This window comes from Trachypithecus francoisi, unplaced genomic scaffold, assembly GCF_009764315.1.
Source record: "Trachypithecus francoisi isolate TF-2019V2 unplaced genomic scaffold, Tfra_2.0 Contig00721, whole genome shotgun sequence".
NCBI lineage: Eukaryota > Metazoa > Chordata > Mammalia > Primates > Cercopithecidae > Trachypithecus > Trachypithecus francoisi.
This window is the reverse complement of record NW_022680848.1, coordinates 59,666-65,776: the sequence shown is the minus strand read 5'-3', so window position 1 is coordinate 65,776 and position 6,111 is coordinate 59,666. Positions and strand designations below refer to the sequence as shown.

The window sequence follows — 6,111 nt, the reverse complement described above, 5'->3', positions numbered from 1 at the left end:
TGCTGGAATTACAGGCATGAGCCACTGTGCCCGGCAAGAATTACTTCTTAAGGTAGCTATGGAACAATGTATGTAAAATGCTTTGTGCTTGGCATATAGTAGGGTGATACGACTATTTCTCTCTTCTTCCTTACTCCCCAAGGACTAGTGGTCTGAGTGGCTAGGAGCTGCTACGTTTCACTGCCAAAAAAGTCCAGAAATTCTTATTTGCATCACCTATCTCATCTCTACTTTCTCAGAGGTCAAGGGAAGCCTGAGCCCCTTGCAATGTTTTATAGGCTCTTAGTATATTAAATAAATGTTAAGTAAATGAAAAGACAAGATATAGACCAAGAGAAAATATCTGCAAAATACATATCTGATAAAGGACTTGTGTCCAAAACATACAAACAATTTTTAAAACTCAACAATAGGAAAACAGGCCGGGCGCAGTGGCTCATGCCTGTAATCCCAGCACTTTGGAGGCCGAGGCGGGTGGATCACAAGGTCGGGAGTTTGAGACCAGCCTGGCCAACATGGTGAAACCCTGTCTCTACTAAAAATACAAAAATTAGCCAGGCATCGTAGCAGTCACCTGTAATCCCCAGCTACTCAGGAAGCTGAGACAGGAGAATCTCTTGAACACAGGAGGCGGAGGTTGCAGTAAGCCAAGATTACACCTTGGTTACAGCAAATCAAGATCGCGCCATTGCACTCCAGCCTGGGGGACAAGAGCGAGAATTCTTCTCAAAAAACAAAAATTTTTTAAAAATCCTGTTAAAAAGTGGACAAAGATCTGAACAGACATCTCCTGAAAGAAGATATACAGATGACAAATATTCGTATAAAAACATGCTCCACATTATATAGCATTAGAAAATTGCAAATTAAAACAATGGGTTACTATTGCATACCTATTAGAATGGCCAAAATCCAGAACACTAACAACATCAGGTGCTGACAAGGATGTGGAACTCTCATTCACTGCTGGTGGGAGTGCAAAATGGCACAGCCACTTTGGAAGACAGTTTGATGGTTTCTTACAAAGATAAACATAGTCTTACCATGTGATCTACCAGTCATGCTCCTTGGTATGTACCTAATTGAACTGAAAATTTGTGGCCACACAAAAACCTGTGCAAAAATTAGAAGCAACCAGATGTCTTTCAATGGATGAGTGGATACACAAACTGTAGTATATCCAGACAATGTTATAGTAATCAGTGATAAAAAGAAAAGAACTAGCCACAAAAAGAAACTTAAATGAGTATTTCTAAATGAAAGAAGCCAATCTGAGAAGACCGTATACTGCATGATTCCAACTATATGATGTACTGGAAAAGACAAAACCATAGAGACAGTAAAAAGATCAATTGTTGCCAAGGGGAGTGAAGAGGGGGAAGAGTGAACAGATGACCCACAGGGGATTTTTAGAGCAGCAAAACTACTCTGTATGACACCCTGATGGTGAATACACGACCTTATACTTCTGCCAAAACCTAGAGAATTGTACAATGCCAAGAGTGAACCCGAATGTAAACTATGGACTTCAGTTGGTAAAGTCCAATAACTGGTACCAATCATGTACCAACATTGGTTTTCATCAATTGTAACAATAAATCACACTAACACAAAATATGAATAATAGGGGAAACTGCTGGGAGCAGGTTGGAGGTGGGGGGAGAACATCGGAACTCTGTACTATCTGCTCAATCCTTCTTTCCTTCCTTCCTTACTCCCTCCCTCTCTCTCTCTCTCTCTCTCTCTCTCTCTCTCTCTCTCTCTCTCTCTCTTTCTCTCTCTCTCTCTCTCTCTTTCTTTCTTTCTTCCTTTCCTTTCCTTTCGTCTCCCACTGTCACCCAGGCTAGAGTGCAGTGGTGCAATTGCGGCTCACTGAAACCATGGTGCAATCTCAGCTCACTGCAACCTCTGCCTCCTGGGTTCAAGCTATTCTCCTGCCTCAGCCTCTCTAGTAACTGGGATTACAGGCACACACCACCACACCCAGCTAATTTTTTGTATTTTTAGTAGAGACAGGGTTTCACCATGTTAGTCAGGCTGGTCTCAAACTCCTGACCTCAGGTGATCTGTCCTCCTTGGCCTCCCAAAGTGCCGGGATTACAGGCATTAGCCACCTCGCCCAGCTTCAATTTTTCTGTAAATATAAAACTATTCTAAAAAAATTAAGTCTATTAACTGCAAAAAATAAAGAAATACTATTACAGGGCTAGTTTTAATTGTGGTACATTTTAAATGTCTCTATTTAAAACCTTGGGGCTTTTAAATCAAAGAAAAATATGCAATGTAATTGTGCTGCTCATAAAATAATTGTGGGTTATAAATACCTTAATTTATAATGCATGACAGATGAATGGTCTGGTAATGGGAAGCATGTTCAAAGCTGTATGGTGAGAGTCACCTTTTCAGTCCTTTTAGTGCATCACTGTAAATATGTGAGGCCTCACCTGGAAATAACCAGCTCGGAGGTCCCTTAGGAATGTGAGGCCTCTGTTAAATGGAGCACTACGGTGGGCCTGCTGGGGCTTAATTTTGTTGTTTGTTTTTTTGTGTGTTTTTTTGTTGTTGCTGTTTGTTGTTTGTTTGTTGTTTTTTGGTTTTTTTTTTTTGAGACCCAGTTTTACTCTTGTTGCCCAGGCTAGAGTGCAATGGCATGATCTCAACTCACTGCAACCTCTGCCTCCCGGGTTCATGCAGTTTTCCAGCCTCAGCCTCCCAAGTAGCTGGGATTACAGGCACCCACCACCACACCCGGCTAATTTTTGTATTTTTAGTAGAGACGGGGTTTCGCCATGTTGGCCAGGCTGGTCTCGAACTCCTGACCTCAGGTGATCCACCCGCCTCAGCCTCCCAAAGTGCTGGGATTACAGGCATAATAAGCCACTGCACCCGGCCATGGGGCTTAGTTTTGTTCTTACAAGGCCACCCTCGACCCCACCAGTCTCAGTCTTGGACTCCAGTAGCATGGCTGCCTGCATGTAGACATTTCTGTAGTGTGAAGTGTCCATCTGCCTAGACTTGCAAGCCTCGCCTGAGGCAACCACAATACTGAACAACTGCAATGACTGCAGCCACCCTTTTTAGCTATTGTGTTTTGCCTGTTAGACTGGACTTCCTCCTGTATCTGGAGTACATTGAATTAGTAGTACCCAGCAGATATGGGACTGGAGATTTGAAAAGGAGAAACAGTTCCATCATGAACAACACGGCCTTTCTGCCAAGGTCACTTCTGTGTCTAGATACTCTTGTACTTCCTGTATTCTCAGGGGTGGGCCTACTTCCAAGACAGATGCAATTCAGTACGCTTACTGACTCCACTTTTCTTAAACATTTTGCACTTTTTTCTATTTATGATAGTGGTGAGAATTCCTTCCGGGAAATTTGAAAGTCACAGAAATGTATAAAGAAGCACAGAAAAAAAAAAAATCCCAAATCCTGTATTACCCAGAGAGAACCACTAATGTCATTTTAGTTGAGTTATTTTTAGTTCCATATTTCATTCCTTAAACTTACCCAGTTTGGATTTGGCCTCCTCTGTTTTCCTAAAACTGCCCTCCCATAGGTTAAAAAATCAGCTGGAGAAAACTTCTCTGGAGTTCTCTGGATTCTATTTTGTCTTCCTTCTCAAGGACTTTATGCCTGCAATTATTTTTTACTGCACTGTTAGTCTCTCTTTATGGAATCATTTCCCACAGTTTACAAACATGCCTTAATATTGTTCATCCCTTTTGAAACTTCCTTAACCCTGTATCTCCTCTCTGCTTTTCTTCATAGTAAAACATCTCAAAAGAGACATCTGTGTTTGTTCTCTCTACTTTCTCACCTCCAGTTCCCTTCAATGTACTCCAGTTGGGCTTGTCTTCATCACTCTAATAAATGGCTCTTATCAAAGTATCCTCCATTGTGGCAAATCTAATGGTCATTTCTCAGTCCCCATCTTATTTCACTGTGAGTAGCATTTGGCGTAGTGCACTCCATTCCCCTTCCAGAAATAATCTTGGACTCTGTTGACACCATGTTCTCCTGGTTTCTCCTGGTTTTCCACCTATTTCACTCTTTCTTTGTGGTCTTCTTTGCTGATCCTACTTTCTATGTCTGACTTTTTTTTTTTTTTTTTTTGAGACGGTCTCGTTTTGTTGCCCAGGCTGGAGTGCAGTGGCGCAATCTCAGCTCACTACAACCTCTGCCTCCCGGGTTCAAGTGATTCTCCTGCCCCAGCCTCCTGAGTAGCTAGGATTATAGGCGCACACCACCGTGCCTGGCTAATTTTTGTATGTTTAGTAGAGATGGGGTTTCACCATGTTGGCCAGGCTGGTCTTGAACTCCTGACTTTAGGTGATCTGCCCACCTGACTTCAGGTGATCTGCCCACCTCAGCCTCCCAAAGTGTTGGGATTACAGGTGAGAGCCACCACACCCAGCCTCTATGTCTGACTTTTAAATGTTAGTTGATTCCAGGTCTTCTCCTTTCTACAGTCTTTACTTGGTAATCTCATCAACCCATTATTTAAACATCATCTACATGATTTTTTTTTTTTTTTAAAGACAAAATCTTGCTCTGTTGCTCAGGCTGGAGTGCAGTGGTACAATCACGGCTCACTGAAGGCTTGAATTTCTGGGCTCAAGCAATCCTCCCACTTCAGCCTCCCAAGTAGCTAGGACTACAGGTGTGCACCACCACAGCCACTAACTTTTTAACCTCTACCTCCAGGGTTCACGCGATTCTCCTGCCTCAGCCTCCTAGTAGCTGGGATTATAGGCACCCACAACCACGCCTGACTAATTTTTTTGTGTTTTTAGTAGAGACAGTTTCATCATGTTGTCCAGGCTGGTCTCAAACTCCTGACCTCAGGTCATCCACCCACCTCGGCCTCCCAAAGTGCTGGGATTATAGGTGTGAGCCACTGTGCCCAGCCTAAAAAATGTTAAAGGGTTCTGATCAAATGTTCTGTCTCATAGGTGATCACTTTGAGGAATATGGACAGAGATTAAGATTGAGATTGACGGAGAAAAAGAAATACCCTATCAAGAGCAATAGAAGCAGAGACAGAGTGGCTCTGTGACTAGAAGGACTCCTGTGATGGGCACGTGAACACGTAGGCTGGTCCCAGTAACTGCACCTCAGTGACCTTTCAGGCTCCATGAGTCCTGATTGCTCTGTGACAATGTATTCTAGCTTCCTGTGCAGCTTTACAATAACCTCAGTATCTGAGGTCACTTATCTCTGTTCCTCTTCTGGCAAAATAACATAATAAAATACATTCCTGAACAGTTTAACAAGGTTGATTCAACAACTGTTTATTAGTATGTCCTACTGGTCATTTACTCATTCACTTTCCTAATTTGAGCACTCTGTTGTTAATTCACCAACCGCATCTCTATCCCAACCAGCTTCCTGAGGTACCAGTTCCAACTTCTGGGCCCCACTGGCCCTCCAAAAAAACCCCGAAAAAAACAAAAACAACTTTCCAAACAAATTTATGATTTCTTCCTTTCTTTTCTTCCCATGCCCTCCCAGACACAAATCTGACCTTTCTCTTTGTGTGCTGTCTCAGCAAATGACATAACCATCTCCTAGTGACCTGGGGTAGGGGCCTTGGACTGATCTTTGCCACCTGCATCTTTATCAGTCAGCATCTGTGGATGCATTGGTCTCCTTCTTTCTCCTTACAGTGGCCTTCAAGGCTATATGTGACCTGACCCTCCTCCACTCGTTCTCTTCCCACCACTCGCCGCCCCCGCCTTGCTTACTCTGCTCCCAGCCACACTGACCTTGCATTCCTTGAACAGGCCAGATACAATCCTGCTCCAGGGTCTTTGTATTTACTACTCTCTTTGTGTGGTTTTTCTTTTTTTTTTTTTTGAGATGGGGTTTCGCTCTTGTTGCCCAGGCTGGAGTGCAGTGGCGTGATCTCAGGTCACTGCAACCTCTGCCTCCCGGGTTCAAGCGATTCTCCTGCCTCAGCCTCCCAAGTAGCTGGGATTATAGGCCCCTGCTAATTTTGTATTTTCAGTAGAGACAGGGTTTCTCCATGTTAGTCAGGCTGGTCTCGAACTTCTGACCTTGGATGATCCTCCCATCTCGGCCTCCCAAAGTGCTGGGATTACAGGTGTG

General features: G+C 43.5%; 1 long non-coding RNA gene across 1 annotated transcript; it reads left to right on the top strand.

Moving 5' to 3' along the window:
- Positions 1-4: 4 nt before the first annotated feature.
- Positions 5-5,439, top strand: LOC117088083. The gene is made up of 2 exons (XR_004438992.1): positions 5-52; positions 4,956-5,439. It is a non-coding gene; the product is annotated as an uncharacterized LOC117088083 (long non-coding RNA).
- The last annotated feature ends 672 nt before the right edge of the window (positions 5,440-6,111 follow it).